This window comes from Peromyscus californicus, unplaced genomic scaffold (assembly GCF_007827085.1).
Source record: "Peromyscus californicus insignis strain IS unplaced genomic scaffold, ASM782708v3 Scaffold_22__1_contigs__length_63687245, whole genome shotgun sequence".
NCBI lineage: Eukaryota > Metazoa > Chordata > Mammalia > Rodentia > Cricetidae > Peromyscus > Peromyscus californicus.
In genome coordinates, this window is record NW_026294525.1 from 59,078,710 (window position 1) to 59,095,352 (window position 16,643).

The following is a 16,643-nucleotide window of genomic DNA, read 5'->3' on the forward strand; positions in this document are numbered from 1 at the left end:
TAAGAGCACTGGCTGCTTTTCCAGAGGACCTGGGTTCGATTCCCAGCACCCACATGGCAGCTCACAGCTGTCTGTAACTTCAGTTTCAGGGGACCGGACACTCTCACAAGGACATCCGTGCAGGCAAAACACCAAGGCTCATAAAATAAAAACTTCTAAAATGGGAAAAAGAAAAAGCAAGCATCCTACTACTGAAACATTAATACAGAACTGGGATAATTTCACTGAGCAATTAAACTATCAATAATAAAGCTAAGCCTTCAAAAGTGCATCCTGTTAATTCCTCATATTTGTTCTTTCCCAGAAGTGGTATCTCCTCATCATTCCCACGTTTCCTTCATTTCTGTTTCCCGCCTCAGCTACTACTGACTTCTCTCTAAAATACTTTTATTCTCTACCCAGCAAGGCCTATCTCAAAATAAATGAGGATAAGAATAGTATCTACAACAACTATAATTCATTACATACATGTATGAAATCATTAAAGAGTAAATAAAATTTAAAAACATGCCCAAGATTGGGCTAGTCAACATTTTATCACAGATAAGGGAGAGGCTCATCAGGCCCCATGCCTCCCTGAGGGACTACTGGCAGCTTATGGTTGCTAGAGGCTGGGGGCTGTAGGCTGGGGGCTGGGGCTGGAGACTGGGGGCTGTAGGCTGGGGGCTGGGGGCTGTAGGCTGGGGGCTGGGGCTGGAGACTGGGGGCTGTAGGCTGGGGGCTGGGGGCTGGGGCTGGGGCTGGGGGTTGGGGGCTGGGGGCTGGGGCTGGGGGTTGGGGCCTGGGGGCTGGGGCTGGGGGTTGGGGCCTGGGGGCTGGTCACTTTCTTTAGTGGTGTATACAACTCCTGATAAGCTGCATGTGCTACAGTAAATAACTTCCCACCCATGCTCATGGACAATTCTAATTCAATTCAGTGGGTCTCTCTCGGATACACAAAAGACAAAGCAGGACGGAGATTTGGAAAGAAGAAAGATTTCAGAGCAGCAGGAACAGGAGGGTAATGGAGGGGTGAAAATGATTAAAATGTGTACGTACATGAATGAAACTATCAAAGGACTAAAAATTTTAAAAATAATTACCTTTTGTTTTTGAGACAGGGTCTCACTATGTAGCACTGGTTGGTCTGGTATTAGCTATGTATGTAGAGCAAGCTGGCTTTGAACTCACAGAGATTCTTCTCCTGAGTGCTAGGACTAAAGGGGTGCACCACCACACCTGGCTAAGGAAATCAGTTTTTAAAAGATGTATTCATTTTATTTTATAGGTATTGAGTGTACTGCCTACATGCCTGGGTACCTGCAGGGTTCAGAAGAGGGTGTCAGGTCTCCTGGGACTGGAGTTACGTTATGGATGGTTGGAAACCACGATGTAGGTGCTGGGAGCCAAACCCGAGTCCTTTGCAAGGGCAACAATTGCTCTTAAAAGCAGAGCCAACTCTCCAGCCGAAGAATTAACATGTTAAAAACAGGAGAGTATAGAGAGCAGTGTAGAGAAAGTTATCTGCTTCTTACACATGAAACAGACCTGGAGTGTTTGAAGTGTATCTTGTATGTAGTAAACACCCTTAGTTCCTCTTTCCTACAGGGTGCCACATGTTTTGTGACACATTTGCATCATTACAGGCTGAATTGTGCTCTGCCTCAATCTATGCTGAAGCCCTAACTACTTTAGACTAAACTTTAAGGAGGTTTAAATGAGGTCACCCCGAACACTGGTAATATGCAGACACAGGGCAGACAGCCACCTGAGGATACCACAAGGAAGCAGTTGTCAGGCTGGAAGTGATGGTTCTGCCCTAGAATCAAAACTCCTGGAGGGAAGGGGCAGAAAGAGTCCAAGTTATAGGCCATCTAGGCTACAAAGGGAACCTTTCAAAAAAATCAAAAAGAAAGAAATAATCAAACACAAACAACAGGCAGCTGCCTTAGTTTCTTCAGCCTGCTGGAGCAGAACAGTGGGAACTGGACTCAGCGTCTCAGCCTATAACCCCGTGCTTCAGGGGCTGAGACAGGAAGAGGGGCTGTGAGTTCAGGACAGCAGGGCTGAAAAGTGAGAGCTCTAAAAAGACCGAAACAAAGCAAACTAAAACAACCAATCAGAAGTCTTCACGGCTTGTAAATAACCACCACTTCTTTCTCATGTTTCTGAAAAGTCCAAGACTACGGTGCTGGCAGATCGGCTGAGAACTGTTTCCTCATAGGTGACACCATCTTACTGTGTACTCACGGGCTACAAAAGACGAGGCGTCTCTCTGTGGTTTTCCTTCATGAGGACGCCTTGCCCATTCCTTACTGCTGTCACCTTGGGGTTGGTATATCACCACATGAATCCTGGGACATAAACACCCTGAGCACAGCCGTGGCTGTCTGTAAGCAAAGAGAGTTGTAAGAAACCACATTTACCCATCAACACTCTTATCTTACATTTCTAGCCTCCAGAACTTTAGAATTTAATCTTCTGGGGCTAGGAATATAGCTCAGCTGGTAGAATGCCTGCATATGGAGGGGGAAGCGGGGACAGATGGACAAACCACACACAAACCGGTGAGTGGGCACAGCATTTAGCGGGTGGAGGCGGGAGTATCAGGAATTCAATGTCAGCTATATAGTGACTTCTAGGCCAAGCTGGGCTATATGAGACCGTGCTTTTTTGTTGTTGTTGTTTGTTTGTTTGTTTTTTAAAAAAGGAAGGTTTTTCTGTTTCTAAAGCCTTCCAATTTACAATACTTTTATATTAGATATGGCAAACAATGAATATAATTGAGAAATTAATGGCTTGCCATTAAATTTGGTAGAATATCTGGACGAGGTTTCCACTTTTATGAGGCTGAAAAGCACAGTGGTAAGAATACTGTGCTGAGAGGGGAGATACCATGATCACGAAGGTGGTTTTCCCAGGGCGAGGCTTATCCATTGCACTCCGGATGTGCTGACCCCTGCGATTTCCCCAAATGCGGGAAACTCGACTGCATAATTTGTGGTAGTGGGGGACTGCGTTCGCGCTCTCCCCTGTAAGAAAAAAAAAAAAAAAAAAAAAAAGAATACTGTGCTGAGTCTGGTTCAGTCACTTCTTAGCTAGGAAACTGCAGGCGGGTAAAGTCTAAAGCTATGCACAACATAGGTATAGGATCCAGTACTGTATGTGCCTGTTAGGACTAAATAAGAAAACGTACAGCACTACGTTGTGCAACATAACATTCAACCCATGCCTAAATGTTTCCTGAAGGAGAGATTGTGTAACAACACTTTCTCAGCATCTAGTATTTCCTGTCCCTGTCCAAACCGAGGAAAGGTGGTGTACTGGTTGGTTTTGTGTCAACCTGACATAAGCTAGTCATCAGAGAAAAAGGAGCTGCAGTTAAGGGAATGGCTCCATAAAGTTCAGCTGTAAGGCATTTTCTCAATTAGTGATCAATGGGGGGTGGGGGGGCAGGCCAGCCCATTGTGGGTGGTACCTTCCCTGGACAAGTGGTCCTGGGTTCTATAAGAAAGCAATCTGAGCAGGCCAGGGGAAGCAAGCCAATAAGCAGCAACTCTCCATGGCCTCTGCATCAGCTCCTACCTTCAGGCTCCTGCCCTGTTTGAGTTCCTGTCCTGACTTCCTTTGATGATGAACAGTGATATGGAAGTGTAAGCCAGATAAACCCTTTCCTCCCCAAATTGCTTTGGTCATGGTGTTTCATTACTGCAATAGAACCCCTAAGACAGGTGCTAATACAGAAATTAAGTGAATTTGTACTTACAGAGAGTAAACATTAGATTATAGACTGGGGCTGGTAGGTCTATCTCAGTGGTTCTCAACCTGTGGGTCACTACCCCTTTGGGGACTGAACAACACTTTCACAGGGGTAACCTAAGACCATTGGAAAACACAGATATTTGCATTATGATTCGTAACACTAACAAAATTAATTATGAAGCACAACAAAAATAATTTTATGGGGGTCACCACAACATGAAAACTTATTAAAGGATTGCAGCAGTAGGAAGGTTGAGAACCACTGCTCTGTATGATTCCCAGTCATTCTGTCTCCACTTTATATTACTTCCCACAAAACCCATAGATTCTAATGTGTTGGCAGGGTACTTGCCCAATTCTTGCTTTCTGATACGTATATTTTATGGCTGAGGGGTCACAGGGACCAGGGCATTAGAATTAAATATCATTTTCAAAGCATCTTCCCACATATGAAAGAAAAACAAAAAGGAGAAACAAAACAAAGGCCGAACAATAAGCAGAGGAAATTCTATCTTTGGTAATTCTATGGTCCTGCAAAGCAGACAGCCATGGTATAATGGCCTCCTAAGAATGCAGCACAAGTGATTTACATTCTCATATTGCAGTGTCCTGATCTGAACCAAAGAGTTCCAGTTGCTAAAGGATTATAACTTGTACAGCTATTGGACAAACTCTAATATCTAATTTTAGCACATAACTCACCCTGCTGTATTTAAGCCCAGTTAAATAAGCAAAGCATGTTCTCAATTGCTAAGCGATAGCTCTCATCTCATGCTGTACAGTCTCCCACACCCTAACTCAGGAATCAGAGCACAGCTATGAAGTTATTTAAAGATAGCCCATCAAGGCACTTGTTTTCACTATTTTCCTTAGCAAAACAATGAAGTAGTCATTTCTTCAGTCATGTGCTCTGTATCAAATTGCCTCGCAGAAGATGCTTAATTGTTTTATGTAAGCAATTAGTTTGCATATTTATTTTAGTTTTGTCAAGAAGAGACAATGTCAGTCTTGAAATGACTCAGTAAGAATGACCACACGCACATTCCCACACTTAACTAAAAACAGAAGTCCGTACCTGAGCGATGCGGTGTGGTTTTCTAAGTAGAGCTAAGGTGACTGGTGAGAATTACTTGGCTCTAGCAGGTGTTTTTGCTGCTTCACTAGCTTTGCACTGCAACAGGAATTTATTTTGCATGGTATTTAGATATTTGGGTTTTAAATACAGAAAGTTCTATAGTCAATCACTCCAGAAATGTTTAAAATACTTCTGTAAGTCACAATACAGCTCTGCAAACACCTAACAGAACAAATCTGAAATCAACGGAATAAACAAGTTTGAAAGATGTTTTAATTTTTTCATATTTAAATGAAATACAGACAGAATATAGTTTGAGACAAACAGAAAAGAAGAAAAGAAAGAAAGGCTTTTCTTTTCTTCTTTTTCCCAAGTTCAGGTGTAGTTACTTTCTGGGAAGACTCCCACTTTATCACAAATTTACCAAAAATCCAAATATTCTTCCTAAATAGACTAAAGGCTTCATAAAGATAATCCTTCCCATCACAGAGGTTGGAAAACCCTAGCTTCCCATCAACTTAGTTCCTCTCTCCACAAAGGACTGAGAAAAGGAGATCAGTCAGAAGTAGAGATGGGATAGATGGTAAGATTCTCTATTCTACTCAAATACCTAGTTATAATGACCTTAAAGAGAAAATGGAAACAGTATATGAAAAATGCATTTCACCTAAGTTTCTATTATCTGAAAGGGCTGTTTGTTTGTTTTTAAAGTAAAGAAAGTTACTAAATTATACTATTTCTCTAATCGATACAATATAAATAAAAAATAATTAGAATTCTCCATCAAGGTGGTACAGTGAATTCATGCTTCAACTGATCCTATGTCTTATAAGGAAAATATTTAATTGGGGTAACTCACTCACAGTTTCAGAGGTTCAGTCCACTATCATCATGGCAGGGAGCATGGCAACATGCAGGCAGACATGGTGCTGGAGTAGTAACTGAGAGTTCTGGATCTTGTAGGCAACAGGAAATGGACTGAGGCACTGGGTGGTGGTATCCTGAGCATAGGCAACCTCAAAACCCGCCCCTACTGTGGCATACTTCCTCCAACAAGGCCACACCCACTCCAACAAAGCCACACCCCTCATATGAGATTATGGGGGTCAATTATATCCAAACTACCACATCCTATATGCTCTAAACACATGATAATTACAGATAAAACAGAAAGAAAAAAAAAAAGCCCAAGATCCATTTTCTCATAAAATAAAAAACCATTTTGTGGACTAGCAACACAACAGAAATACTAAGTAGTAAGCTGGATTAAGCTGCACACTACAAGGGTGTGGTCTTGAAGCAGCTAGTGATAACTAAAATTTTAGTTTTTATGTAACTACAACTTTCTACCCAAGATGCAGAATAGAGACAGAAATGGAAGCATAACTAACTTGACCAACCTCCCTGGGTTTTCCCAAAGCACCCCTGGTCTCCTCCCCACCTCCTCCCCCCACAGAGGTCCTTTTAAAGTTAAAATGATAATTGGGCATTGTGGGAGTCCACAGAGGCTTCCTAGTGAAAACTGACTCAGGGTCAGAGAATCTGAGCTTGCTTTACCCAGCAGGGCTACATAAGGAGATGATTTGACCATGGGCATAGTTACCAGGTGTTTGGAAGTCTACACTTGGCTGTATGATGTGCTTTGATCTTGCAAGGGGGAGGTCTTTTGCCTCTCCCCTTGGCAATTATAAAAAGTCAAGGCTGTTGGGTACTGACCCAGGCCCTCCCGAAGCTATCCTGCGTTTCTGTCTTTCTTCTCCTCATCTAGGTCTCTCTTTCTAACTGATATTTTCTTATCCCTCTCTCCTCCACCTAAGAACCCTTCAATAGGTGGGAGAGGTCGGAGCTGGTCTCCCACAGACTCCACAGGGCATGGTGACTCTTGTCTGTAATTCTTGTTTGGAAGACAAACAGGAAGATTGAGCTCACCGCCAGTCATCTCTGCACTTCCATACCCTATTTCATAAAACCACATCTAAGCCAGGCAAGGTGGTGCAGTCCTTTAATCCCAGTACTTGGGAGGCAGAGGCAGGCAGATCTCTGAGTCTGAGGCCAGCCTGATCTACACAGTAAGTTCCAAGACAGAGAAATCCTGTTTCAAAAAGCCAAAACCAAAACAAACAAACAAACACACCAAGGTCTGGGATATAGCTCATTGGTAAAACATCTGCCTAGTATGCACAAGATAATGGTTTTACTACAAAAATAAAATAATAAAATAAAAAAGAATTTTTTTTCCAGACAAACACGTTAGAAAATTTGTTACTGAGCAGACCTGAACTATAAGACATTATAAAATTTTCAGGTTAAGGAAAATGTAAGATGAAAAGGCAAACATACACAAAGTAATGAATATTGAAAATACCTATCACTGTCTGTCACTGAAGGAAGTCAGGACAGGAACTCAGAACAGGAACATGGAGGCAGGAGCTGATGCAGAAGCCACAGGGTAGTGATGCTTACTGGTTTGCTTCTCATAGCTTGTTCAGTCTGGTTTTTTTTTTTTTTTCCTTTGAGACAGGTTGTTGTTTCTCTGTGTAGCTTTACGCCTTTCCTGGAACTCACTCTGTAGCCCAGGCTGGCCTCAGACTCACAAAGATCTGCCTGTCTCTGCCTCCCAAGTGCTGGGATTAAAGGCGTACACCACCACCGAATGGCTCAGTCTGCTTTTTTTTTTTTTTTTTTTTTTTTTTTTTTGGTTTTTCGAGACAGGGTTTCTCTGTGTAGCTTTGCGCCTTTCCTGGGACTCACTTGGTAGCCCAGGCTGGCCTCGAACTCACAGAGATCCGCCTGGCTCTGCCTCCCGAGTGCTGGGATTAAAGGCGTGCGCCACCACCGCCCGGCTCAGTCTGCTTTTTTATGGAACCCTCAGCTACCAGCCTAGGGGTGGCTCCACCCACAATGGGGTGAGCCCTCACATCAATTACTAATTAAGAAAATGCTCTACAGGCTTGCCTACAGTCCAATCTTACGGAGGCATATTCTCAATTGAAGCTCCCTCCTCTTAGCTGACACTAACTTGTGTGGAGTTGACATAAAACTAGCTAGCACATCATCCCAAAACTTAAACACACACAGTACAGGATTATAAAAGAGTCACATGAGACTGGGAATATAGCACAGTGGTAGAGCACTTGCTTACCATCTTCAATACCAAATAGGTTAATTATAATAATAAAAAAATCTAAAATAATCAACATTACAAGGATCATTTAGCCCACATAGCAGGCTTGTTAGTTCATGCCTCTAATCCCAGCACTTGGGAGGCAGGGGCAAGCTGGTCTGTGAGTTTGAAGCTAGCCTAGTCTACATAGTGAGTTCTTGGCCAGTCAGGGCTACAGATGAGACCCTGCCCCAAAGACTGTATCTTTGAGATTTCTATCTTTAACTATCTGTCTGTCTATCTGTCTGTCTATCTATCTATCTATCTATCTATCTATCTATCTATCTATCTATCTGCTGCAAGCTGCAGGAAAATGTAATGGAATTCAGCTACTATTACAAAAGCTACTACTTGGAAAAGTTGAGTGCTTTTCCGAAGGTCAAGCCATGGCTTAAGAAGTCTTGGTGATATTTTAGCTTTTGTATATGTATTAGCTGGTTCCTAAACTGATTTTCTTCTGTGTACTAGAACTCTTAACAGTGTATTTATCTAAAATGCCTATTAAGCATCCAAGGCCAAACAAAACAACACCTGTCTCCTAGGTCAGGAGATAGTTAGCTTTATTTCTTGTGCAATTTAGGGTGAGACCCTCCTTTCTTATACAACCTTAGTAATAGACCCCTAACTTCTTACCTAACCACTTCTCAGAATGTAAACTGAGCACATAGATCCCCTTTTTTATATACTAACTGGTCATTAGCACTCAGTTGACCTCTTTTACCACTCCCATTTTGGGTTGTAAAAGAAAGCCTGGTGGTCACTGCCTGAGGAAAATTCTTACCTACCTTTATGACCCTGTAGAATTCAAGTCTGGTGACCTTGCTCTGCCAGAGGATTACTATTGCTTGGGTTTATAACTGGGTTCCTGAGAGACTTGGGGAGAACAGAGAGAATAAGGAGACGGAGAGGAGTAGAGAGAGAGGAAAAAAGAGAATGGAAGAACTAGATGGGTAAGAACTGGAGAGGAATGGACTAGATGGGAAGAACTAGACTAGAGGGCTAGAAGAGAATACTAGAGGAACAAGACTGAAGATGAGGAAGAGCCAGATGGGGAAGAATAAGATGAGGAAGAACAAGATAGAAAGAAGGAGATGGGAGAGGAGCTAAGATGGGAAAGTACTAAATGGATGAGAACGTAGATGGGGCAGAACTAAGATGAGAGAATTAAGTTAGAACTTAGAGGGGACAGCAGATAAATGTAGAGAGAAATCCGGCAAGAAAGGAGCTAGGCATGAGAGCAGAATAGAAGCTTGTAGAGAGAGAGAACTGACACAGAATAATAAAATGTATGGACTAAGGTGTTTCGTGTACATAGACTCATCAAAGATTAAATTATCAGCTGGTTGTAGATTCTTCCTGGACACTTGGAGGGGACTATCAAGGGGCTGGACCCCCTCAGTCCCCGATATCTACCTACCTGCATACCTACCTACCTACCTACTTACCTATCCATTCACCCATCTAGCTAGCTAGCTATAGAATAGAGAGCACATCGCTAAATGAGCATTTACCAAACATATAACTGAACTGATCCATGTTAAGAGATTGGAATCAGAAACATATTGTAAACTGGGGAGCTCACAAGTAGGGAATAGAGTTAAACAATGTATAAGACAACTATTTTATGGTATTTTAAATTATTGTTGAAGTATTAAGGTGTGATCTAGCATCACATTGAAGACTTTTAAAGTGCTCTTAACATTTTAAACATGAACATGATATTTTCACATTTAAATAATACATGCTAGTAAAAGATCAATCATCAGGCAGGTTAAGACTATCATAAATGTGTGTGATCATAACTTACTGGGTAGAAGCTCACTGGCACCTTTAACACTAATGTTTTTAAACCTTTTTCCAGTTTCTTGGAAACCTGAGCTAGCTATAATTCACTATTACCTGCATGGGCAGAACTTGGATATCATAAATGCATACATATTGTGTAGGATACATCCATTTGCTTCAGTCAGAAGGATGCTCACAGGAATAAACTTACTTTTTTTTTTTGAGACACATTCTTACTACATAGTTCTAGCAGGAGGGCCTAAGTTCCATCTCCAAAACCCAAATGAAACAACCAAGTCAGGTGTGGTAGCTCACACTTGTAGTCCAAGACTGAAAAGGTAGAGACAGGAGGCTCTCCGGGGCTCACTGGCCAGCCAGCCTACCCTACTTGGTGAGCTCCAGGTCAGTTCAGAAAACAAGCTGGACAATCTGAGGCTGTCCTTGGGCCTCTATATACACAAGTACACACATGTATACACACACGGTGGGGAGGAAGAGAGAGAGGGAGAGAAGGAGGGAGGGAGGGAGGGGGAGAGAGAGACTATGAACAAACAAATAAAACAGCAAGATGGAGATAAACCCAGTCATGTCAATAATTACATTAGCTGCAAATGAACTAAGCATACTAATTAGGCAGAAATGTCAGACTAGACAATGAAGCACTGTAGCTATCATTAAGAAATATGTTTTAAATATAAAAGCACAAATTAAAACAAAAGGATAGGTAAAGATACATATTTTAAACTTTGGTCATAATGAAGATGAACTAGTGGCTACTAGCAAAGTATACTTTAGGTTAGAGGATAGGCATTGCCAGAAATAAAGAGAAATATTTCAAAATGGGAAAAGGGTCAATCATCAGGAAAATATAACCATTCTAAATATTCATCTACCTAACAAAGCTTCAAAATACAAATAAAAGCTAATACAACTGAAAGGAGGTATGATAAAGTTACAGTCATAGAAACTCCAATTTCTTTGATTGATAAAGTAATTGACAGAACAAACATACCGAAAATCAACAAGGACATGGAAGATTTCAGTAATATTATCAAACAACCCAGCCTATCTGATGTTACAGAACACACCATTCCACAACTGCTATATACACATTTTCTTTTCAAACATTCTTCATATTCATACTGACCGTCCACTGGGTCAGTATACAAGTCTCGAAATATTTAAAAGGATTGGAATTATAAAAACAGTTCTTATTTTAAAATCTAATTAAGTTAGAAATCAAGAAAAATAGAAACTAGAAATCAACAAAAATCAAGAAAAGTTTTCTATAAAAATTCAAAATATTTGGAAATTAAGCAACATTTTGTTTTTAGAGAGGGCCAGTCTCACTAGCAGCCCTGGATGACCTGGAACTCAATATGTAGACTAGGCTGGTCTTGAACTCACAGAGACCTGCCTGCTTGTGCCTGCTGAGTGCTAGGATTAAAGGCATACACCAACCATAAAGTTCCACCAACATGACTGCCTAAATACGAGCTGAAGAACAGCACCAGTAGACAGGGCAAAGTGGATGGGGAAAAGCTCATGAGGCCTCAAGCCTACGCAAAGGCAAATAAGGAATGTTCAGAGTGGGAGAAGTGGAAGAGCACACAAACTCGTCATCCAAAACCAAATGATCAGCCCTGAAAATGTACATATAAACAGCATTATATGGACTGAGCAGTTTATATTTAGGAATATATATTTATACACACATAAGCGTGGAACAACAATTAATGAAAAAGAGGCCATGAATCTGAAAGCAAATAAGGAGGGGCACGTGAGAAGGTTTGCAGACACAAAAGGGAAGGGAGAAAAGTTATAATTCTAATCTCAACAACAAGAGAAAAAATGGACAAAACCATTTATTTCTATGTGTGGGCACACACGCCATGAGCATGTGGAGGTCAGAGAAAAACGTGTGTATAAGATGGTTCTTTCCTTTTTTCAAGTAAGTTCCAAAGTTCAAACTCAGGTCATCAGGCTTGGTAGCAGTGTCTTTCTTTACCAACTGAGGCGTCTGGCCAGCCCTGAGGTACATAATTCTTTCACTGTGTATTTCTCTTAAACTATATAGGAGAAGACATCCATAATTCCTAGAAAGGGGAATGCTTAGGTTAGGCCATTTGAAGCTAAACACATGAATTCTATGAAACAGAAATGGTGAAAAAAGGTGAGAACAAATTCAATTTACATTTATTTCCCAAGTCATTTTCTAGTCATACCTTCATAGAAACAGATTTGTTCTTCAACAATGTTTATAGGCTACTTGCTATGTTCCAGGAACATACTAGTAACCTGTGAGGGAGGTACAAAGGAGTGAAAATCCCACACTGCTTAAGGATCTTAGAGCAGATGAGACATAACATAAACAACTAATAAGTAAAAATGTATTGTATTTTACAGGATGGTGATAATGGTAATAAGGGGAAACAGAGCAGGAAGGAGGAGAAAATAATTTCTCCCCCAACCCCCACAAGGGACAGAATCCAGTTCCTTCCTGTATGCTGGGCAAGTGCATTTACAGTGAGCTATACTTTCAGAGTTCACAGGCAGCAAAGACTTCATTGATTAGGTGATATCTGAGGAATACTGACATTTGAGGAATCAGGAAGAAGATGTGAAAATTTGGGCCAAATATTGGGAGTATACCTGGGTATTCAAGAAAAAATAAAGAAGCCGGTATGGCTGGTGCAGGAAGAGCCAAAGGAACACAGCATGCATTGTTAGGGAAAGAGGTCGAGGAAGACCAAGTAAGGGTTTGTAGGACTTCAACTTTTACACTCAGTAAGTGTGAGGCCTCCAGAAGGTTCTGAGCAGAAAGGTGAAATGACAATCTTAGATACTAACAACATCGTTCTGGCTGTCATGATGAAAATATGTCAAAAGTGAAGGGAACTGAAAGGATACTAGATAGGCTACTGCAAAAATTCCAGATAACTGGAGCTGGAGAGATGGCTCAGTGGTTGAGTGCACACTACTCTTACAGAAGATCTGAGTTTGGTTCCTAGTACCCACAATGGGCAGCTCACAATCACTTATAATATCTAACACATCTTCCTCGGGCACCTGCACTTGTAGAATAGAATATTTGTTTAAGTAAAGATGTGTTACACTTGTTTGTGTTGCAGAATAACTGTTTAACTCTGCAAAGATGTATTGCATTTGTTTAATTACATAAAGGTATGTTGTTTTTGTTTAACTATGTAAAGATGTGTTGCTGTTTTACTTTGTCTGCCTAAGCCACCTGATTGGTTTAATAAAAAACTGACTGGCCAATAGCTAGGCAGAGGAGGAATAGGCAGTGGTGGACAGAGAGAAAAGGGAAGCCAGCCAGCTAGCCAGCCAAAGGCCAGTCAGCCAGGGGCCAATCAGCCAGACATGGAGGAAGCAGGAAAGCAGGATGGACAGTATGTAGAAAAGGTAAATGAGCCCCGGACAGCACATTAATAGAAATGTGTTGATCTAAGTTAAAAAATAAAGCCAGCTAGAAACAAGCCTAGGCTAAGGCCAAGCATTCATAATTAATAGTAAGTCTCTGTGTCTTTATTTGGGAGCTGGTTGGAGGCCCAGAGAAAATTTCAACAACATGCACTTATGTGCACATACTCCCCCCACCATACTACACATACTAAATAAAAATAGGGGCTAGAGAGCTAGCTCAGCGGTTAAGAGAGTTTCCTGATCCTCTAGAGAACCTGGGCTTGGTTTCTAGCACTCATGTAAGGTGGCTTACAAATGCTTGTAACTCCAGTTCCAGAGGGTCTGATGTCCTCTTCTGGCCTCTTTGGGTACCCACCCACCCACACAGAACATACACAGGGGCTGGGGTAGAGAGCAGACAAAGTCTGGAGCAGACAAAGTCTGGAGTGAATGTGAATTGTTGACATGAGCATGGCCATGTCAAGGATGTCAACACCTCAGACCCCTCTCCCTATTTCAGGCTCAAGAGAATGGTAAGGCCTTCCCCTAGTCCAAGTATGGATGCTGACAGTGTGTGCAGAAAGTATCAACCACAGCTTCTTCCTCAAGAATGAATATAGCCTGGAACTACTCCTTTACAGAGACACCCCACCACCACCAAAATTAGCTAACCTGCCTCTTCAGTTCGCTGAATGTAATAAACATGCTCCTTGTTCATATTGTATATAATGAACATACCAAGTTTCTGGGCTGCTGATGGTGTATCTCCATCAGAGTGTATGATCCATGGGTCTCAGCTTTTTATGAATATCTTAGTTAGGGTTTCTATTGCTGTGAAGAGACACTAAGACCAGTGCAACTCTTACAAAGGAAAAACATCTACTTGGAGTGGCTCGCTTACAGTTCAGAGGTTTAGTCCATTATCGTCATGGCAGGAAGCAAGGCAGCATACAGGCAGACATGGTGCTGGAAAAGGAGCTGAAAGTTCTTACATCTTGACCTGCAGGCAATAGGAAGTGGTCTGAGACTTGGCTTAAACATGTGTGAGACTTCAAATCCCACCCCCACAGTGACACACTTCCTCCAACAAGACCATACCTACTCCAGCAAAGCCAAAACCTCCTAATTGTGCCACTCCTTATGACCTTATGGGGGTCAACTACATTCAAACTACCACAATGAGTCTGTTGTTTCTTCATTCCCTGTTGCCCAAGTCAGGTTGATTCCAAAGCTGTGCCAATCACCACACACATGCACATAAACAAAAATAAAAATAACCTTAAAAAATAAACCTTAAAAACAGAATCCTAGAAAACTGATTATTGTTTCTAGCAAGGTGGTTTCTAGTTCATTCAAATGAGAGTGATGATGCAGGAGAGTGGAGAAAGCTGCTAAATCATAATCAGTAAGTAAGGTAAGTACGAGACCTAAGGTACGAATTGCAGAGCTGCGGAGCTAGGAACATTTCATTCACAAGGGGGAAAGGCAGACAATTCAGATAGAGGTAGGCGACTCATGCAGTGGTTGTAGTGAGGTGGTTTCTCTAAGTTTTTTCTGATTATTCCTTTTTCTCACGGACATAGGAAGTAAGGGGTGAAAAAACAAGACAGTATTGGTGCTTGAGGAAGGTATGATGTAGCGCATTACAAAAACAGGAGAATGAACAGATTAGATTTGCTATGCTTGCTCTTGAAGCCTTAGATACAACTGAAACAGTCCTCTAACAGTTTGCTTCTAAATTTCTGCACATATAGAAGCAATTATCAATATTTATTTACTTTTTATTATGCATATGCTACTCCAGGGAGAGAGCAAATCTTGTCTGTCCTAATGTAAGGGTGGATGTGCTCAGATATATAGCACTAAGTGAATGGGATATTGGCCAGTTTGTAGCTCAGTGTGCACGTGCAGAACTGATGTTTTCTGCGTTGAATTACTTCCTTATTACAAGACTACCTAAGAAAAATCAGGGCGTTAAAAATCTAGATGGGCTTATTATTATGTGTACTTCCATTTACTCTAAGATTACTACAGAAGTGAAAACCTTAAGGAGGAAATTAATGTCAGAGGGAGGAAAATGCTTACTGTAAGAGGCTAGAAGATTAAAAATGTTTTCAGAAATACCACGAGGCCTTTTTTTTCTTTTTGGTTTTTTGAGACAGGGCTTCTCTGCGTAACAGCTCTGGCTGTCCTGGAACTTGTTTTGTAGACCAGGCTGGCCTCGAACCATGAAGCTTTCAAATAGGCAACTCACATAGAAATCTTAAAGTGGTGTGCATTTTCATATCATGCAAGTATTTCTAATAAAAGTACTCTCCAATAAAGAAGGATGTAAACTGTCATACACATGCTGTGTACTTATCAACATCATAAATCCATAAAAATCTCCTATGAGGTTATACAGACACTAATTATCAGTTAATGCCCTTGTGCTGATACAACTCAGGAAAATAAGAAGGTAGTCTTGGTGTTTTATAGACAACGTGTCCTAAATCTTATTCTCTATTTGAGAAAAGTAATTCATGTCTAAATTTCACCATTATTGGAAGCCACATTAATTCATATTCCCCCCTCTATCTGTCTGTCTGTCTCTCCCTCTGTCTCTGTCTCTCTTCTCTATGAAAGGTTATTTAGTGGGAATTAGGCAAATTCCCATGAACAACTGCTGTTTATGTACAGAAAACATGTATAATCATCATGAATACTAACAACCAATCAATAACTCAAAAGACTCATTAAACACTTTTGGGGACTAAACCTGAAACACAATTAAGCAAACCCACTGGTTCTTAAAAATATATTCATTTAAAGGTGTAAAAAAAAGCTATTTCTCTTATTCTTTTTTTTTTTTTTTTTTTTGGTTTTTCGAGACAGGGTTTCTCTGTGTAGCTTTGCGCCTTTTCCTGGAACTCACTTGGTAGCCCAGGCTGGCCTCGAACTCACAGAGATCCACCTGGCTCTGCCTCCCGAGTGCTGGGATTAAAGGCGTGCACCACCACCGCCCGGTTTATTTCTCTTATTCTTAAGGACAGAGAAAAGCAATTGTAATTCTTAGGTAGAACTGTTTGTTTTGTTGACTCAAATTTCAGCTTTGAGTTTGTTTTCTAATGGTTTTCTACAAGTTTCCACTACCAGACAATGTCCATGTAGCCATTTCCAGGAACGTTTGACTTATCCATGTTTAAATAGTTTGAGAAATACAAAATGAACGTGAATGATAGAAATATTCTAATTAGGTACAATTTATGCTCATAAGGACCAGAAGACTGCACATTTAATAATGGAGGCCTTTTTTCCCTTCGAAATTTCTCTGTGGATTAAGAATGTTCCAGAGAAAATGGGGGGCAAGAAATCACCATCTGTTCCGTTTTCAGTGTGAGGTGGATCTAGCAGCAGCAGAGAGCCATGCAGAATGAAGCAGGAGGCCTAGGTCTCCCCAAGCTGGCAGTTGGAGCC

The 16,643-nt window shown here is 41.2% G+C and overlaps 1 long non-coding RNA gene and 1 other non-coding gene across 3 annotated transcripts in view; one reads left to right on the plus strand and one right to left on the minus strand.

The window, feature by feature from the left end:
• The window catches only part of LOC128118654 (uncharacterized), a 104,113-nt gene that overhangs the window by 51,915 nt on the left and 35,555 nt on the right, over window positions 1–16,643 (minus strand). For both annotated transcript variants that reach the window (XR_008221292.1, XR_008221291.1), the window contains exon 2: window positions 14,089–14,187. This is a non-coding gene — a long non-coding RNA (uncharacterized LOC128118654). The remainder of the gene's footprint in view (window positions 1–14,088; window positions 14,188–16,643) is intronic.
• On the plus strand, window positions 2,851–3,014 carry LOC128118788 (U1 spliceosomal RNA). Its single transcript, XR_008221318.1, has one exon. It is a non-coding gene; the product is annotated as a U1 spliceosomal RNA (small nuclear RNA).